Raw genomic sequence first — 21,047 nt, 5'->3', positions numbered from 1 at the left:
AAGGGGCACCGGATGTCCGGCCTCAGCATACTGAGACCAGAAGACCTTCTCCGTTGAGCTCCCCTCCTCGGCCCGGTAGAATGTGGCAGCATCGGACACGCTATCGGGAAGATCTGTGAACGCTCCTGGAGAGCTCCGAATTCGGGTAAGCGACAGGTAATTAACACTCACATGCTTACTTTGCATGAAAAATGCCTTACCCGCTGCTATTTTCTTCACCGCCTCTATCTCCTGGAGGGCCTTGTAGGCTTCGGCCTTAGCGGCTTTGGCACTCTCAAGAGCCGTTGCAAGCTCAGACTCTCGAGTCTTCGAGTCACGCTCCAGGCTCTCGTGTTTCTTCACGAGATCCTGGAGCTCTTGCTGTACCTCCGCCACCCGCGCCTCCTGTTTCTCTCGCTCGGTGCGCTCCGCAGCCGCATTGCGTTTGGCTGTGGCCACCGCCTCTTTCAGGGTCGCCACCTCGTTCGTGGACCCTGCAATACCCACGTTATCCTCGTTATTCTTTTTGCAACCAAAATGCTTTTCTGTAAGGTGCAATTTTAATATGGTGTTACTCACCTTCCTTGACCTCGAGCTGCATCTTGGCACGGCCGAGCTCGTTCTCGGACCGCTCGAGGTCCTTCTTCAAAGTATCGACCTCCGCAGTCAATGCGGCAGAGGTCAGCAGTGCAGCCTGCAATCCCATATTGACATATTTTTAACTCCTACGTATATCTTATCGGATCCACGGTCCGGCTTTTCTTTCCGAACACCGAACCGAGCATCAGGGGCTACTGTCTATGTGGTACCATTTTTTACATATTGAAATTCTTACCTCAAAGCCTGTTAGAAGGCTGCTGCAGGCTTCAGTCAGCTCGTTCTTGGCGAGCTGAACTTTCTGAATCACCGCACTCATAACAGTGCGGTGTTCCTCTACAATAGAGGCCTATTGAGCGCCTCTAGCAATCTATCCGGCGCCTCTGGTTGGACGGAAGCTGCCGGCATCGCGGTCTTGCCCTTCTTACGAAGGGGTCGCCCGCCGGACTCCGGAGCCACTATGGGTTCCGGGGCTGAGTCCGGTGCAAAGTCCGGGAGGTTGTCCTGCGACACCTCCGGGGCCCTCTCCTCCTGGTGGGTCCCTTCCTGGGATCCCACCTCGGCATCGTCCGCATCACTGGGGGTGGAGGCAGTCGGAAGAGAATCCATATCCGACGCCCCTAAGGACCCGCTCGACGAAGTGGGGAGATCATCCTTAGGCGGACTGCAGGGTTGTATGCGGCATTAGAAAGACATAATGTGGCGGAAAACGAAAACCTTGAAGTTATTCGGGAGTCTGGATACTTACGATCTCGCCGGAGGCTTGGCCCTTGGAGGCCAGTCCTCGTCGTCGTCACTGGCGTTGGCGGAACAGTCCGGGGGAAGAGTTTTTCCCCTCTTGGACCCTACGGCCTCCCTTGTTGGTGAGGCCTTCCTTTTCTTCCCTCCCCCCACTGGGGGAGAGGCTTTCTTCTTCTCCTCCTCGCCTTGGTGGGAGGAGTCGGCCTCGGATTCATCGTCCGATAGCACCTGAAAACGGGAACTCTTCCGAGACCCCGTGGCCTTCTTCAGCTAGTCCTGTCAAAGGAAAGGGAGTTTAGATCCCGCATAGAGTCAAACTATGAATAACAAGCGTCCCGTAAAGGACAATATCACTTACCTCGTCAGCTGGACGCTGCGAGCTGAATCCGCGATCTTCGGTAGTGGATGCGGGAGCCTCGGCGCCCTTGAACAGCACCTTCCAGACCTCTTCGTACGTAGTGTCGAAGAGCCCATGCAAAGTCTGGTGCTGCGCCGGATCGAACTCCCACATATTGAAGCCCCGTCGTTGGCACGGGAGAATCTGGCGGATGAGCATGACCTGGACTACGTTGACAAGCTTGAGCTTCTTGTCCACCAGCTTTTGGACGCAGGCTTGGAGTCCGGTCAGCTCCTCCGAATCGCCCCAAATCTGGCCGCTCTCTTTCCAGGAGGTGAGCCGCGTGGGGATGCCATATCTGAATTCGGGGGCCGCTACCCATTCGGGATCACGCGGCTCGGTGATGTAGAACCACCCCGATTTCCACCCCTTGATGGTTTCCACAAAGGTGCCCTCCAGCCACGTAACGTGGGACATCCTGCCCACCATGGCGCCTCCGCACTCCGCTTGGCTGCCCTTCACAACCTTCGGCTTGACACTGAAGGTCTTGAGCCACAAGCCGAAGTGGGGCTGGATGCAGAGGAAGGCCTCGCACACGACGATAAAGACCGAGATGTTGAGAATAAAATTCGGGGCCAGATCATGGAAATCTAGATCGTAGTAGAACATGAGCCCCCGGACAAAGGGATGTAGTGGGAAGCCCAGTCCGCCGAGGAAATGGGAAAGGAATACTACCCTCTCATGGGGCCTGGGGGTGTGGATGAGCTCTCCCTCGTCGGGGAGCCGATGCGCGATGTCGCTGGACAAGTATCTGGCGCTGCGCAGCTTCTGGATATGACCCTCCGTGACGGAGGAGGCCATCCACTTGCCTCCCGCTCCGGACATATTTGGAGAATGTTGAGGTGAGATGTGCGGGCTTGGGCGCTAGAGCTCGAGTTCGCAGAGATGGATAAGCCAAGGAGAAAGAAGGCGCAGGTAAAAAGGTTGGATCTTTATCTCCCAAGCGTCACAATCAATGGCGCGGTTGGGTTACCCACGTCCGTATTGATGGGAATCCCGGAATAAGGGGAACACGATCTCTTCTTCGACAGACGTGCCAAGGAAACTGCCTCGCTAAACGCGCTAAGGTGGAACAATAAAAACAATTCGAGTAAAGGCTTGGAAGTGGTGTGACGTCACGCCGCAGAATACGTCAGCAGATTGATCTTGTGCAATATTATTCTCTCTACGGTGGTATGTGGAATTTATTTTTCCAGAGCCGGACACTATCCTGGTGTTCATGATCTTCTATAAATTATTCGAAGGAGGAACCCGCCTTGCAATGCCGAAGACAATATGTGCGCCGGACTCGTCGTCATTGAAGCCTGGTTCAGGGGCTATTGAGGGAGTTCCGGACTAGGGGGTGTCCGGATAGCCGAACTACCATCATCGGCCGGACTCCAGGACTATGAAGATACAAGATTGAAGACTTCGTCCCGTGTCCGGATGGGACTTTCCTTGGCGTGGAAGGCAAGCTTGGCGATACGGATATGTAGATCTCCTACCATTGTAACCGACTCTGTGTAACCCTAGCCCTCTCCAGTGTCTATATAAACCGGATGGCTTTAGTCCATAGGACGAAAAACAATCATACCATAGGCTAGCTTCTAGGGTTTAGCCTCCTTGATCTCGTGGTAGATCTACTCTTGTAACCCACATCATCAATATTAATCAAGCAGGACGTAGGGTTTTACCTCCATCAAGAGGGCCCGAACCTGGGTAAAAACATCGTGTCCCTCGTCTCCTGTTACCATCCGCCTAGACGCACAGTTCGGGACCCCCTACCCGAGATCTGCCGGTTTTGACACTGACACAGTCCTTTGTCTCTTGCCCCTACCAAGGGTTTCCTCGTCATCCTCCTCAGGATTTTCATCATGTGTTCGTTCATAATATTCCATAGGAATGGCAGGCTCAGGAGTCTCCTCAGGTTCATGTCTAGAAGTGCTTTGCATATCTCTCATAGGAAAAATATCATCAAAGAATGTAGCATCCTTAGACTCCATAATTGTACCGACCTTCTGGTCAGGTACCTCACATTTCACTACTAGAAATCTATAGCCAACGCTGTTCTTAGCGTAGCCCAAATTAACGTAGTCCACAGTCTTGGATCTAAGCTTACGCTTTTTGGCGATCGGCACGTTAACTTTCGCCAAAAGCCCCAAGTACGCAAGTACGAGAGTGTTGTCCTTCTCTTTGCCCATTTCTCATAGGGAGTGATCTCATTATCCTTTATCGGAACTTTATTCAGGACATGACATGCCGTCAATATAACCTCCCCCCACCATGACTTGGATAAACCCGATGTATCTAACATGGTGTTAACCAGATCAGTTAGAGTATGGTTTTTCCGCTCGGCAACCCTGTTTGACTGGGGTGAATAGGGAGGCGTCCTCTCATGAATAATGCCGTGTTCCGCACAGAAGGAATCAAACTCACTCGAGAATTACTCCACCACGATCTGAACGGACTCGTTTAATTTTCTTTTCAAGTTGATTCTCATCTTCTGCCTTATAGATTTTAAAGTAGTGTAGAGCCTCATCTTTAGTATTTAACAGATACACATAGCAATATCTAGTGGAATCATCTATCAATGTCATGAAGTATTTCTTTCCACCTTTAGTCAATACACCATTCATCTCACAAAGATCAGAATGTATGAGTTCTAATGGTGCCAAGTGTCTCTTCTCCGCACCCTTGTGAGGCTGGCGCGGTTTCTTAGCTTGCACACATGATAGGCACTTAGAACCTTTGGCTAAAGTGAAACTCGGAATTAAATCCAACTTAGCTAGCCGCGTCATAACACCGAAACTTATGTGACAAAGACGTGAATGCCAAACCTCAGATTCATTAACACTCGAATGAATATGGTTCACGACTCTATTACAAAAATCTGCAAGGAAAAGGCGGAACATCCCCCCGCTCTCATAACCTTTTCAAACAAATAGTCCATACTTAGTAACAACTAATTTATTAGACTCGAATACCAACATAAACCCTTCTCTACATAGAAGGGAGCCACTAACGAGGTTCTTCTTGATAGCGGGGACATGCTGCACGTTCTTCAACTGCACGATCCTGCCCGAAGCAAACTTCAGATCAACCATGCCAACACCATGAACAGAAGCACTCGCGCCATTCCCCATCAATACGGACCCGTGGCATGTGACCTGGTAATAAGAAAACAATGAAATGTTAGCACAACACATGAACACCTGCACCTGTATCCACCCACCAATCGGTAGGCTGAAACACTGAAAAAACAGTAAATAAATTACCGTACCTAGATGCACCATTCTCATTGTTGCCCACAATCATGTTGACAGTACTTGGAGTCTTGTCCTGACTTCTTAAACTTCTTTGGGCACTTGTTGGCCCAATGTTCAGCCGAACCACAAGTAAAGCAGCCCTCATCCTTCTTGTTCTTCTTGAAGGTCTTCTTACCCTTCTTCTTGAAGTCGGTATTCTGTTGGACACCGTTCTTTCCCTTGAACTTGTGGGAGTTGAAGTTCCTCTGGTTCACCATGTTGGCAACAGAAGTCCCTTCGGCCCCTTTTCCGTGCGAGTCCTTTGCCCTCGCATTCTGCTCAACACTCAGATGGCCAATGACATCCTCCACAGAGAATTCACGCCTCTGATGTTTCAGAGTGGTGGCAAAGTTCCTCCAGGGGGAGCTTGGCGATTATGCAGCCCGCGACAAACTTGCCCGGTAACTCACACTTTAGAAGCTCAAGCTCCTTAACAATGCATATTATCTCATGAGCCTGCTCCAGTACAGGATGATTCTCAACCATCTTGTAATCGTGGAACTGCTCTATAATATACATCTCTCTCCCTGCATCGGCGGCCCCGAACTTAGATTCGAGAGCCTCCAACAAGTCCTTGGCGACATCCACATGTAAATATGCGTCGACCAGTTTATCTCCGATCACGCTAAGAACTGCTCCGGGAAACACATCGGTTGCCTCCCTGAACGCCTTCTCCTGTTCAGGAGCAATCATTCTCGTGGGCACACCGGTGACCCAGAACACGTTCATAGCCATGAGCCATCAAGTGGTCTTTGTCTGCCAACGCTTAAAATAGGTACCGGTAAACTTATCCGGTTTCAGTGTTGCGGCAAAGCCACTTGCCGAAAAATTCCTACACAGAATAAGTTTTTGGATTGCCAAGAAAACAGGCAATTTTTTGACTAATTTAATCCATAAGTAGATAACTAGCATGGCATTGACAGAACTAACAACATGCTGGTACTGATCTCAACAAGCACATACTACGCAAATAGTAGACAAATCTACACATGATGCTAGCACTACTAATACAGAAATTATCAGGAGAGGGATAAATGCGGTATACCCTCCAGTAGGCCACGCAGAAGCCGACGCCGCGGTGGCACCAGCAGAAGCGTCCTCAGCAGCCTTCTTGTCGGCCTTGGTCTTCTCGGCGGCGGCGCGTTCGGCATCGCTGGACATGGTGATGACGGAGACGACGCGGACGTAGAGGAAGTAGTGGATCGGAGGCGAGCAGTCGCGTAGTTGCTTCCCAAAAACCTATTCGTCTCTCTCCCGTACAGGAACCAGAGAGACGGAGTTCCGGAGACCTGCTCTCCCGTCGACCGTGTATGCGGCGGACGGGATGGAGTCACCGGCGGCAACAGCAGCAAAGGAACGAAGGTGGGCGGTTCACGTGGAGCAGATGTGATCTGATCGTGGCGGCTAGGGTTAGGGGACCACTACAAGAATTCTGTTAATTCATGACAGATTAAATCTGTCACAGGCCTGTGCAAAACTATCATGGAAGGGCATACGTGACGGATTTAAAATCCGTCATGTATATCGCGTCATAATTTGACCACCGCACACTCCATGACAGATCATCCAAAACCGTCATGGACCATGACAGTTCTTGACCGTCATGGATGACAGTTAACTGACATGCTTATAATGGCGTTAACCTACCGACCACATCATCATCTGACGTGGATCTGACATGTCAGCCCATGTAGTGATCAGCCCATCTAAAATTTTGGCCCACTAAATGTCAGCTCAATTCAAAAGTGGCGGCCCATAATAATTTCAAGGCCCGCTAATTTCAGTCCAAGACATTGGCCCATCTCTCATTTCTCTCGGTCCATGGAAATTTCAAGCCATTAAGAATTTGACGAAAAATATATGCTCATGTCATTAAAAAAGAAAATTACAAAAATACACCAATAGTATACCAGTACGGGAGCAAAAAGAAAACACAGGAAACATTAACTTTACAAGTACGTCTCAAAGAACACTATGCTACTCTACACCCAGTAACGCCCAAATCAACCGAGGCCAGCTCTCGTCAAACATCAACTAGGGGTCATCCCATGTTTCTGGCTGCACACCAAAGTGATCATAACGCACGTCTTTGTTGTTGAAAATGCTCCAAACGAATATCTGCCACATGATGAAAATTATGTCACATTATAAAATAATATAGCAAGTAGGTAAAACTAGAAGTAGCTAACTACATGTTATAAGGTTCTATATTTTTTCACTCCCTGGATGCAAAGTGGTGCAACAAATTTAATCGAAACAACTAGCAACAACAAAAAGTAATGATGAACATACATAGGTCAACAGAGTTGGTTGGGAGAAAAGAACTAAACTCCATTGTGCTTATCTGACATAAAAAGTTCCACTACACTAAACTCGATAAGACATGCAGCCCAGCTAAATACTAGGTGATGAAAAGTGCTAGGCGCATATCAATTAGATAATACTAGTTAACAACACATGCTTCTACACAGGCTAATTATTTTGCAAAAACATATCATAATAATATACTCGACAACAATGATATTACAACACTAATTAAGCTTGAAAAGGTATTCCTATGTTATCTATGAACTGGAGGTTGGCCCCTACATTCTGTCTTTGATAGCCACATTGTAATTCTTACTAGGCCACTTGTATTTACTTCTCCTGACCCCTCCCCAGCTCCTTCTCATCATGTAACATAAACTGACTGGACTGTTTTGACACACTAACATATTAATATAAAGTCAGTGGGAGCCTTTCCCACTGTCATCAGTTCTGAAAAAATTGCTATAAAGAATAATTATGCAATCTAAAATAATGCTCATCGTAAACGTACTCAGAACCAGGTTGCATGAACAAAAGTATTATGAAAAGGTCATTCAAAGGCGTGATATTACAATTGTACGACATCAAAGTCGAGCCATAGTAAGAACTCACATAAACCTGAATGCAAGAACTTCTAATATTTCGCTCCTATATGAAGTGAACCCAACAGAAACAATATGCATGTAAATTTTGACCAGTTGTAGTAGGGTCAAAGTCATTTGCAAGGAGCCATTAGCTATATGAACTGTACATGACAAAGATGTGAAACACATTAACAATTCAAGTTAATTACTCCATTTCGCAAAACATACAGGACAAAACTGGAGTTATGATCAGAACCAGCGCATTTACATGATGCAAAATGTAGTATATTATTTTAGAACAAAAAAAATACATTTAGAAACATAGTGAAGGAGTATTACGGAGAGATTGGGATGCAAAAATTTAAGGAATGTACCCAAAATATCCAAAGATATAATTTCCTAACAAAAAGAGGCCATATTTTGACTCTCCACTGCGACATACGTGAAAAATACAACTATATTGAGCATTTAAATTTTAATGACAGAAAGGTGCATGTCCATTGGTGGAGTCATGCTCCCCTTCTAAATGAGCTATAATTATTAGTAAAAGATCAGCCTCTAAGTGACAGTTATGATAACCTGCCAACTGGTGTCTGAGTTATCTTAGAAACAACTCAGACTATATTGTACCGCTGCTGGGACCCTATTATCTCTCAATTAGGCATCTAAATGAACTATTTAGTTGAGTTGTGCCGCTCCTGTATACCCATTTTTTTGTAACAGAATTTCTGCAGTTTAAGAAAACACATGGTGCACATCATGATATACAACTACAATCACAAAGCCACAAACTCCTACCTTCGACTATTATGTAGGAAATGAACAGAAAGCTGTCATAACATTTGCCATGTAGGAACAGAAAGCTTTTCAAGAGATGTAAATTTTGGATAAAAACATGAAGAATTAATTTTTAAACAAAAACCATGGCTCTTACAACTCTAAGCAGCAGAGATACTGACAAGTGCAGTTTATCAAGATGACAAAGCGAGAGACATTGTGCTTGCATTGCGTTGGCATACTGTCGATGCCTGTAATATAATTTTAATGTGGTATATATGGATTGGATCAATGATTTGAACATACTAGCATACTGCAGACAACATAGATATACGTACATATATGACTCTGTAAGAAACTGGAGCAAAATAACACCATGTCCAATCCTGAACTTCTGATGGTTCTGATATTGAATCTGCATTAACTCCTCCTGCTCAAGAACCAAGTCGACGTACATAAATATCAGAATCGTTCCCGAGAGATTCATGTACCTTAAAAATAAATAAAACCTTGTTGGAGCTAGAGGACAGGAGGCAGGGGCCAAGGGTGTACTGGATTTGCTGACGTCCTGCACGCCACCGGATGGGGGGAGAAGGGGGTTCAGCGGCGGGGCGTGCTTATGTTGTAATGGCGCTCCTCCTTAGAGGTCGACGAGGAGGAGTACCAACGTTCGCCGGCATCATCCTCGAGAAGGACAAGCTCGCCGTGCCTGCCCTCGTCCCGTACCGGCAACTGCAGGGTGCGCCTCGTCCGTGGATCCTACGGGAAGAGATCCTCCGCGCCGCCCTGCTCAAGGTGGACCATAAGGAGGCGAGGGCGCACGTGGGGGCGCCGTAGACAACGAAGAAGAGCCGCCGGAGATGCGCCGACGACGAAGGCGGTGCCGGAGTCAAAAAGCGTAGCACGGGAGTGGATTTTGGGCGAGCGGTAGAAGCCAGGAGGGGGAAATCTTGCTGGAGGGAAGGATGGACCAGAGCGAGGCGAGATCGGTGGTCTGCTCCACGCCGGCGATAGCCGCGGCAATCGCCGGAATCGGGCGCGGGCGGCTGTGGCGGCTGAGGAAGGGAGGAGAGAATGGGGATTAGGGTTAGATGGGTGTGGCTCGTGGGCTTAAGTAGTCGGGCTCGAAATTTTTGCCACCGGCCGCGTGGGCGACTTAAAATTTTACCTTTCCGCGCGCGCTCTGGAAAGTTCGCGCGTTCTCTTTTAGTTTTAACTTTTTATAATATATAATATATATAAACCATTGGCTACATCTAACTGACATATGGGACAAATAAAGAGTCACACATGACACAACAGCAGCAGCCATCGGTGATGGTCCGGATGGTGTATAAAGAAAGAAACAACTAAGCACTAGCTAGTCAAACTGTGACGATTTCCATGACGGCCAGTGATGTCCATCATAAAGGGGCTACCTTTTTGAGAGGGCAGTCACATCATGCTGATCCATGACGATTTCCATGACGGATAAGAGAAATTGTCATTGTCTGTGACGATTTCTGAGAACGTCGCCAGAATTCCGTCACGTATTAACATGTTTCTTGTAGTGGACACAACACACTTACATAGACGCATCCACGTGGAGAGACGTGGGCTTGACCCACGTCCGAGTCCGTGACAGCCCACGATCCGACGTCTCAGATCGTGGCCCTCCTGTTCGGCGAGGCGTGGCGTGGCGTGGCGTGGCGTGGCGTGGCGAGGCGGCGGCGGAGGAGGAGCGCGCGCGGGCCTCTTCTCTTCTCAAGCTCCAATAGTATGTAGAAGAGCCACCCTTATAAACCACTCCAACTTTCCTTACACTAGCATGGTGGGACTAAACTTCCCACCACCTTGTCATGCCACCTACATGGGCCCTTGGAGATCAAATCTGAAATTGTCATATGGGCTCTAGGCCCATCTCACATTTCGTCATAGTGTTATCTTGAACATGTGAATCAGTTCAAGATCTTTGGCTATGAGACGTTTTGTATTGATTAGTTCTAGGAGCTAAAGAAATCTAAAGGTGTGGATTTTATCTAATCATGTGGTGCCTCCAGCTTTGAGCTTGCATCTGAACCTAGCTAATCTGGTACAGTTATCAATAGCCGATGCAACTACTTACTTTATAAAATCTGGAGTATTTCCCCCTCAGCGAAATAAAGAAATATATTGAGGTCAGTTACATTGTACACCCCTTTTTGGTTTCAGTGCAGCGTGGTCATATTGTGACACCAAGTTTTACTTTTGATCCTTGCCATACTAATCCTTTGTTGATACCATGTGAAGATGTATGGACCTGGTTCTTGATAGGTAGATAGTTCTACTGTTCTTCAATGCATTTTAGATAGCGAAACTGCATAATTATTCCATGCCGCGGTAGAAAAGATGCATCTCTATATGATAATCGTTATGTATTTGATTTGGTGCTGCTATAACTGATGTGGATTCTTCTCTGCTTGGACTGTTAACCATCTTTAGAAAAAGCTGATGCATTTGTTAATGCCCACGGTACATAATTTGTGATTATGATTGTGCCTGTCAATTTGTATTCATGCTAAATTCATCCTGTTTCATCTGTTGATATTGTTTCCTTTGCATGCAAATAGCTATTATCGGGTACAAGTATTTATACCCTAATTTGTATCCTAACCTTACTATTTATAGCCCTCTGAATTTTTCACCACTGATGATAAATAAATATATGCACGTGATGCTCCTAGGTGACTCCAGAAGGAAATTACATGATATGGCACTTCATGTGATGCATGTTCCTTGATGTCAAATGAGTGCTGGGCACTCTCCCGCAAAAAAAAATATAACAAGCGAGTGTTGCGCTGGTGCATATAATTGTCTTCTTTCTTATTTCATTTCCATGTAATATTTTTTGGTAGTCATCGTGAAATTGTCAATTCTAAACTTGTTATTCCTGTGCGTCATTCCGTGAGACCCATTTGTTCACACCAGATTTTGGCATGGTCAAAAACATAATTAAGAAGGCTTTACATGAAAAAGTGCTCAAAGTTAGAAAGTTCCGTATCGTCAAAAGGAGAAACTTTGATATTTTGCCATAGCCATCCGATCTCATCTCTAAGGCCGAAGTTGCGTTTGAAGCACTGAGATTTTGTACTCAGAACACTATTCTGCTGATTACGCCCCCAAGATGGCATCATATGAGAAACGTGTCTACACAGATTGTCTTCGTCTCGTCGAAGCGATCGATTTTGATATAAGAAGCGTCTCAATCGGAGTTCGTATGCAAAATTTAGAGCCAAAACAGTGTGATCCATAAGTCTGCCCTAGAAGTTCCGGGCATAACTTCCGGGGAGGTTCCGGGCTAAACCGAAAGTTTGCACGCGGTGCACCCAAAAACTGGAACTTTAACATTATTTACAGATTTGCGGGGCCAGTTTCGAGATCAAGATGACCTCTGATGAAAAAATGATCAACTAAAGAATTTTTTTACATTGCAAGATCTACAACTTTGTTTTTGGGACCATCGCGATCCGAAGCCATATGCGACCTGTAGGAGCTGTGCAAGAGGGCAACTTGATGTAATTTTAGCCCGGAAGTTCCGGGCTGACCGGAAGTTCCATCCCTCGTAGTCCGAGTTAGGTTATCTTTTGATGTTTTGGACGGGATTTGAGTCCTTTTCTTGTACGGAAAGTCCAGCCGCCTCATATATATGTAAGAGGTGATGGCCGATTGAATAACAACACACAATCGATCAAATCATATACCACTTTTATCTTTTATCTTTTCACCTTAACCCTAGTTCTTCTTCTTCCTCGTTCTTCGTTCGTTCTTCTTGTTGTAGGGCACCGAACCTCGAGGCCCTAGGGGTGGTCAGGCCGACCTAGGGAAGCCCATAGTGACCGCGCGCCCTGACGGGGTCCCTCCCGGGCGTGTGGGGTTTCGGGTCATCGAAAACACCCGCCGGATTGTTTGCGTACCGCACTTCCGGACGGGTCTCCTTCGGCGTGTGCTGCGGTGCATCACCCTCGGCGTTGGAGGTACACGGTGACGTGTTCGTGTGCGAACACACTTTTTGGCGACTTCGCTAGGGACGAAGCTTTGAACGGTCTCCGTCCATTCTTGCTACGAAGAGATCGTCATCTAGGGTTTGCAATCTGCAAAGGTAATATGAATACCCAATTCACATATGCAGATGCAAATAATGCATATGTTGTTGCCATATCATCTAATGAGTATAATGTATCGGCTAGCCCTAGCTTTATCAATCATGCATCTAATTATGTGCAAGAGTCGATCCAACATAATCTTCATGCTTCAACTTTATATAATTTTAGCAACATGCAACATATGTATCCCAACTCCCATGCATCGGCAACCCCGCAAATCTATATGCCGATGAACAACATGATGAGTTCGGTTAATCAAGTTGAAACACCCCATGTAGGAACTTTCAATGACATGCAACATAGTGTTTCATCTTTTTATTCATCGGCAACTAATTTGCAACATGTTAATCCAAACATGCCATTGGATAGGGCAATTGGCCATGCTACTACTAGTTATTCAACCAACTACCCTAAAACATCATATGCTACACCTCATGCTACTAGTTTTTTGGCACCATACGCAACTGTTGATGTCCATAATTCGGCTCCGCCCCTTAATGGTCATGGCCGAATAAGTGAAACTTCTATAGGAGCACAAATGCCTTCACTTACTACCGTGGCATATCATGTTCCCCCTACACAATTACAGAATTTCCGCAACATCTCATTGCCGGAAGAGTCTAAGAGCATTGCGGGGCAACCATATCCAGACTGGGTAGTTCACTACAGGAATCTGCTACTTTGCCATCTGCCACGGCGGACGGCAAAAGCATGGATGGCGGACGACAAAGACCTTTGCCGTCAGCCGCGGACGGCAAAAGGTGACGGCAAAGTAGGAGACGGCAAAGAGCTGCGTTGCCGTCTGCTTCGGGCAGCTGACGGCAAAGGGGCCTTTGCCATCAGCAGCGGACGACAAAGAAGACACACGGCAATAAATGCGCTGTTACTCCGTTAGGTGGTTAACGGAAGGCCTTTGCCGTCCGCTGCGGACGGCAAAGCCTTTGCCGTCAGCTGCTGATGGCAAACTGACCAAATTGGTCAGCTGCTGATGGCAAAGGCTTTCTTTGCCATCAGCCAGTTCTTTGCCGTCTGCTTTCGGGTAGCTAAGGGCAAAGAACTTCTTTGCCGTCTGCTAGCTGACGGCAAAGAGCTGGCAGATGGCAAAGTAGCTGATTCCAGTAGTGGTTGAGAACAAGCTTACATTCTCTTGGGATTTGTGCAACTCCATTTGAAAGGAACTAATAGAAGGCGGGAAGCCTCATGATTTTGCTGTAGTAAAAGCTAGAGTTGTGCAAATGATGCAGTTGCCTAGTGTTGTACCATCTAGTGCACCCCGTAAACAATTGCAAAGTTTCGGCACCTCATTGCAGGAAAAGTCTGAAAGTATTGGGGGGTAATCTCATGAGGAGTGGATGGAAATTGAGATGAAAAAGTTTAAAACTCGCCAAGCTGAGATGTGGGCTAAAATTAGACAAGAGCAAGAAGCCTTGCAAATTAAAAAAGATAAATTTGTTGATTCAGGTAACAAAGAAAATGCAGTTATTGGAAAAGACGAATCAAGTAGTATATATTCTGAGTCCATCAAATCCAAAGAGGCAAGCATTATTGAGAAAAGGCATGGAAAGCATAGCAAAACAACCATGCTTGATTTTTCTGAAGTCAATGGAACCTACTTCCTGCCCTATGAGTTTCGTGTCGTAGAAATTGACAAGCCTCAAGCACAAGAGCAAGTAGCCGAACAAAGTTCGGCTGATAAGGATCTTCAAGGTAATGATGCACGGAATAAAGAAAAAGATGATGAAAAGGCATTGGAGAGTCATCCAAAGACGAAGCTAGATATTGTTCAAGTCACACAACCATCATGCTCTCCCAACGTATTTGAAGAGGTACGCATAGCGAGTAATTTACCTATTTTCAGATTTGGTCACAACTTCATTATTGATTCTATAAGAAATATTCTCATAAGTAATTTTGAAACACCAATGAAGAAGGGTAATTTACTTGTTAGCAATTGTTATGCAACATATCGGTCAACCCATTGCGCCATTTATAAAGACCAATAATGACTTATTGTTACAGCCAAAGCTTTCCCCGTTGCTTTATGTAAAGTTCATATGTAGTTGGGTAGCTTTGCTTATTTCGTACTTGGCATGCACTTGGTCTCAACTGAGACATGTATGTTCTAACTATTTTCATTTTAGAAATTTAAAGCCAAGGTTAAAATCTTCCGAGCAAATCGATGCAAGTATAGTCTTATCCAAAGATATCGGAGATAGAATGGAAAACACAATGCATAGCCGAATGGGGAGATTCCAAATCTGAACCATTCGTTTTCTTATCTCCAAAGCCGTTCAAAAAGCAAGATCGGATAGAAAACAAGAAGTATACTTTCAATTCAAGCATGTGTGATCAAATACTTGATTTGTTGCTGAAAAATAATCACATTACAATTCTTGATCACCATGTTAAGCCATCAATCCAAGGACGAATGTATTGTAAGTTTCATGATTCGTCCAAGCATAATTTTGAGGATTGCAACATGTTTCGTCAAATAGTAAAATCGGCCATTAAAAAGGACGATCGAAGTTTGTTGAAATACCAAGAGATCACCACTCTATTTCGATTGGTCTTGATGGCAAAAAGTTTTTGCATCGGCTTCTTCAAGCCGATCCATTTAAAGAGAATGTAAAAGCTGCAGGTGATGGGATCAATCTTTCAAGTAAAGAAGTTGTTGAAGAGCATAACGAATATAATCTTGAGGGCAAGAATTCCATCAAAGCTACAATGGAGACGCCAAGGACTGGGGGGCAGCAAGCAAATCCAATGATCGATGAAAGCAAACCAAAAGAAAACAAAGGCCGAAATAAGCGCAAGTGTAAGAGATCAAAATGTTGGGGAACGTAGCAGAAATTCAAAATTTTCCTACGAGTCACCAAGATCTATCTACGGAGAGACTAGCAACGAGAGAGAGGAGTGCATCTACATACCCTTGTAGATCGCGAGTGGAAGCGTTCAAGAGAACGGGGTTGAGGGAGTCGTACTCATCATGATCCAAATCACCGAAGATCCTAGAGCCGAACGGACGGCACCTCCGCGTTCAACACACGTGCAGCCCGGTGACATCTCCCATGCCTTGATCCAGCAAGGAGAGAGGGAGAGGTTGGGGAAGAATCCATCCAGTAGAAGCACAACGGCGTGGTGGTGATGGAGGAGCGTGGCACTCCATCAGGGCTTCGCCAAGCACCGCGAGAGACGAGGAGGGAGAGGGGTAGGGCTGCGCCAGGGAGAGGTAAACTCATGTGTTGGTGCAGACCCAAAACCCCACTATATATAGGGGGAGGGGAGAGGGGGCCGGCCCCCCTCCAGATCCCATCTAGAGGGGAGGGGCGGCGGCCAGGAGGGGGAAACTTGCCCCCCAAGCAGGGTGGAGGCGCCCCCCTCCCCTAGGGTTTTCAACCCTAGGCGCCTTGGGCCCTGGTGGGGGTGCACCAGCCCACCTGGGGCTGGTCCCCTCACACACTTGGCCCATGCAGCCCTCTGGGGCCGGTGGCCCCACCTGGTGGACCCCCGGGACCTTCCCGGTGGTCCCGGTATGTTACCGATAGCACCCGAAACTTTTTCGGTGACCAAAACAGGACTTCCCATATATAAATCTTTACCTCCGGACCATTCCGGAACTCCTCGTGACGTCTGGGATCTCATCTGGGACTCTGAACAACATTCGCTAAAAACGTATATCTCTTCCTTATAACCCTAGCGTCATCGAACCTTAAGTGTGTAGACCCTACGGGTTCGGGAACCATGCAGACATGACCGAGACAACTCTCCGGCCAATAACCAACAGCGGGATCTGGATACCCATGTTGGATCCCACATGTTCCACGATAATCTCATCGGATGAACCACGATGTCAAGGATTCAATCAATCCTGTATACAATTCTCTTGGTCTAGCGGTATAGTACTTGCCCGAGATTCGATCGTCGGTATCCCGATACCTTGTTCAATCTCGTTACCGGCAAGTCTCTTTACTCGTTCCGTAACACATCATCCCGCGATCAACTCCTTGATCACATTGTGCACATTATGATGATGTCCTACCGAGTGGGCCCAGAGATACCTCTCCGTCACATAGAGTGACAAATCCCAGTCTCGACTCGTGCCAACCCAACAGACACTTTCGGAGATACCCGTAGTGCACCTTTATAGCCAGCCAGTTACGTTGTGACGTTTGGTACACCCAAAGCATTCCTACGGTATACGGGAGTTGCACAATCTCATGGTCTAAGGAAAAGATACTTGACATTTAGAAAAGCTTGAGCATATGAACTACACGATCTTGTGCTAGGCTTAGGATTGGGTCTTGTCCATCACATCATTCTCCTAATGATGTAATCCCGTTATCAATGCCATCCAATGTCCATGGTCAGGAAACCATGACCATCTGTTGATCAACGAGCTAGTCAACTAGAGGCTTACTAGGGACATGGTGTTTGTCTATGTATCCACACATGTATCTGATTTCCTATCAATACAATTCTAGCATGGATAATAAACGATTATCATGAACAAGGAAATATAATAATAACTAATTTATTATTGCCCCTAGAGCATATTTCCAACAGTCTCCCACTTGCACTAGAGTCAATAATCTAGTTCACATCTCTATGTGATTGTAATGAATCGACACCCATGGGGTTTGATCATATCTCGCTTGTGAGAGAGGTTATTTGTCAACGGATCTAAACCTTTCAGATCCGTGTGTGTTTTGCAAATCTCTATGTCATCTCCTAGATGCAGCTACCATGCTCTATTTGGAACTATTCCAAATAACTTTTCTACTATACGAATTCGGTTTACTACTCAAAATAATCCAGATTAGTGTCAAAGTTTGCATCGGCATAACCCTTCACGACGAACTCTTTTACCACCTCCATAATCGAAAAAATTCCTTAGTCCACAAGTTACTAAGGATAAGTTTGACCGATGTCCTGTGATCCATTCCTGGATCACTCTTGTACCCCTTGACTGACTCATGGCAAGGCACACTTCCGGTGCGGTACACAGCATAGCATACTATAGAGCCTACGTCTGAAGCATAGGGGACGACCTTCGTCCTTTCTCTCTCTTCTGCCGTGGTCATGTCTTGAGTCTTACTCAATACTCAAACCATATAACACAGCCAAGATCTCCTTTGCTGATCTATTTTGAACTCCTTCAAAATCTTGTCACGGTATGTATTCATTTGAAAGTACTATTAAGTGTTTTGATCTATCTTTATAGATCTTGATGCTCAATGTTCAAGTAGCTTAATCCAGGTTTTCCATTGAATATCACTTTTCAAATAACACTATATGCTTTCCAGAAATTCTACATCATTTCCGATCAACAATATGTCAACAACATATACTCATCAGAAATGCTATAGTGCTCCCACTCACTTCTTTGGAAATACCAGTTTCTCATAAAATTTGTATAAACCCAAAATCTTTGATCATCTCATCAAAGCGTATATTCCAACTCCGAGATGCTTACTCAAGTCCTTAGAAGGATTGCTGGAGCTTTGCACACTTGTTAGCATCTTTCAGGATTGACAAAACCTTCTGGTTGTATCACATACAACCTTTCCTCAAGGATATCTTCGATCAAACAATGTTTTTTACATCCTATCTGCAAGATTTCATAAATCATGCAGCAATTGCTAACATAATTCCAACAGACTCTTAGCATCGCTACGAGTGAGAAAGTCTCATCGTAGTCAACTCCTTGAATTTGTCGCAAAACATCTTAACGACAAGTCGAGCCTTCTTAATGGTGATACTTACCATCATTGTCCGTCTTCCTTTTAAAATCCATCTGCACCCAACAACCTTACGACCATCAAGTATTTCTTCCAAAGTCTACACTTATTTTTCATACATGGATCCTCTCTCAGATTTTATGGCCTCGAGCCATTTGTTGGAATCCGGGCCCACCATCGCTTCTCCATAGCTCGTAGGTTCATTGTTGTCTAGCAACATGACCTCCAAGACAGGATCACTGTACCACTCTGAAGCAGTACCTATCCTTGTCGTCCTACGAGGTTTGGTAGTGACTTGATCTGAAGTTTCATTATCACTATCATCAACTTCCACTTCAATTGGTGTAGGTGCCACAGGAACAACTTCCTGTGCCCTGCTACACACTAGTTGAACTGATGGTTCCATAACCCCATCAAGTCTCCACCATCCTCCCACTTAATTCTTTCAAGAGAAACCTTTCCTCGAGAAAGGACCCGTTTCTAGAAACAATCACTTTTGCTTCTAGATCTGAAATAGGAGGTATACCCAACTGTTTTGGGTGTCCTATGAACATGTATTTATCCGCTTTGGGTTCAATCTCATCAGGATGAAGCTTTTTCATATAAGCGTCGCAGCCCCAAACTTTCAAGAAACGACAGCTTAGGTTTCTCTAAACCATAGTTCATACGGTGTCATCTCAACGGAATTATGTGGTGCCCTATTAAAGTGAATGTGGTTGTCTCCAATGCCTAACCCATGAACGATAGTGGTAATTCGATAAGAGACATCATGGTATGCCCCATATCCAATAGGGTGCATCTATGATGTTCGGACACACCATCACACTATGGTGTTCCAGGCGGTGTTAGTTGTGAAACAATTTCCACAATGTCTCAATTGTGTACCAAACTCGCAACTCAGATATCCATCTCTATGATCATATCACAGACATTTTATCCTCTTGTCACGAAGATCTTCAACTTCACTCTGAAATTACTTGAACCTTCCAATAATTCAGACTTGTGTTTCATCAAGTAAATATATTCAACATCTACTCAAATCATCTGTGAAGTAAGAACATAACGATATTCACTGCATGCCTCAGCACTCATTGGACTGCACACATCAAAATGTGTTACTTCCAACAAGTTGCTATCTTGTTCCATCTTACTGAAAATGAGGCTTTTCAGTCATCTTGTCCATGTGGTATGATTTGCATGTCTCAAGTGATTTACAATCAAGTGAGTCCAAACGATCCATCTACATGGAGTTTCTTCATGTGCACATACCAATAGACATGGTTCGCATGTCTCAAACTTTTCAAAAACGAGTGAGTCCAAAGATCCATTAACATGGAGCTTCTTCATGCGTTTTGTACCAATATGACTCAAATGGCAGTGCCACAAGCAGGTGGTACTATCATTACTATCTTATATCTTTTGGCATGAACATGTGTATCACTACGATTGAGATTCAATAAAACATTCTTTTAGGTGCAAGACCATTGAAGGTATTATTCAAATAAATAGAGTAACCATTATTCTCCTTAAATGAACAACCGTATTGCGATAGACATAATCCAATCATGTCTATGCTCAACGCAAACACCAAATAACAATTATTTAGGTTTAACACCAATCTCGATGGTAGAGGGAGTATGCGATGCTTGATCACATCAAGCTTGGAAATAGTTCCAACACATATCGTCATCTCACCTTTAGCTAGTCTCCCGTAGCCTTTTATTTCGAGTTACTAACACTTAGCAACCGAACCGGTATCTTAATACCCTGGTGCTACTAGGAGTACTAGTAAAGTACACATTTAATTCAATGTATATCCAATATACTTCTGTCAACCTTGCCAGCCTTCTCATCTACCAAGTATCTAGGGTAGTTCTGCTTCAGTGACCGTTCCCCTCATCACAGAAGCACTTAGTCTCGTGTTTGGGTTCAACCTTGGGTTTCTTCACTAGAGCAGCAACTGATTTGCCATTTCGTGAAGTATCCCTTCTTGCCCTTGCCCTCTTTAAACTTGTGGTTTCACTAACCATCAACAATTGATGCTCCTTCTTGATTTCTACTTTCATGGTGTCAAACATCGCGAATATTTCAAGGATCATCATATCTATCCCTGATATGTTATAGTTCATCACGAAGCTCTAGTAGCTTGGTGGCAATGACTTTGGAGAAACATCACTATCTCATCTGGAAGATTAACTCCCACTCGATTCAAGTGATTGTTGTACCCAGACAATCTGAGTACAAGCTCAACGATTGAGCTTTTCTCCCTTAGTTTGTAGGCTAAGAAACTCGTCAGAGGTCTCATACCTCTTGACATGGGCACGAGCCTCAAATCCCAATCTCAGCCCTTAGAATATCTCATATGTTCTGCGATATTAAAAAAATGTCTCTGGTGCCTCAATTCCAAACCATTTAACATTACTCACTGAACTATCACGTAGTCATCAAAACGTGAATGTCAGATGTTCTCAACATCCACAAATGACGTTTGAGGTTCAGCACACCGAGCGATGCATTAAGGA

General features: G+C 45.3%; 1 long non-coding RNA gene across 1 annotated transcript; it reads right to left on the bottom strand.

The window, feature by feature from the left end:
- Window positions 1-6,884: 6,884 nt before the first annotated feature.
- Window positions 6,885-9,678, bottom strand: LOC119368936. The gene is made up of 3 exons (XR_005176783.1): window positions 9,219-9,678; window positions 9,005-9,096; window positions 6,885-7,116 (listed from the first exon to the last, which is right to left on the bottom strand). It is a non-coding gene; the product is annotated as an uncharacterized LOC119368936 (long non-coding RNA).
- Between the last annotated feature and the right edge of the window lie 11,369 nt (window positions 9,679-21,047).

Source organism: Triticum dicoccoides, chromosome 2B (assembly GCF_002162155.2).
Source record: "Triticum dicoccoides isolate Atlit2015 ecotype Zavitan chromosome 2B, WEW_v2.0, whole genome shotgun sequence".
Taxonomy (NCBI): domain Eukaryota; kingdom Viridiplantae; phylum Streptophyta; class Magnoliopsida; order Poales; family Poaceae; genus Triticum; species Triticum dicoccoides.
The sequence above is the reverse complement of the archived record's forward strand: the minus strand, read 5'-3'. Positions and strand labels throughout refer to the sequence as shown.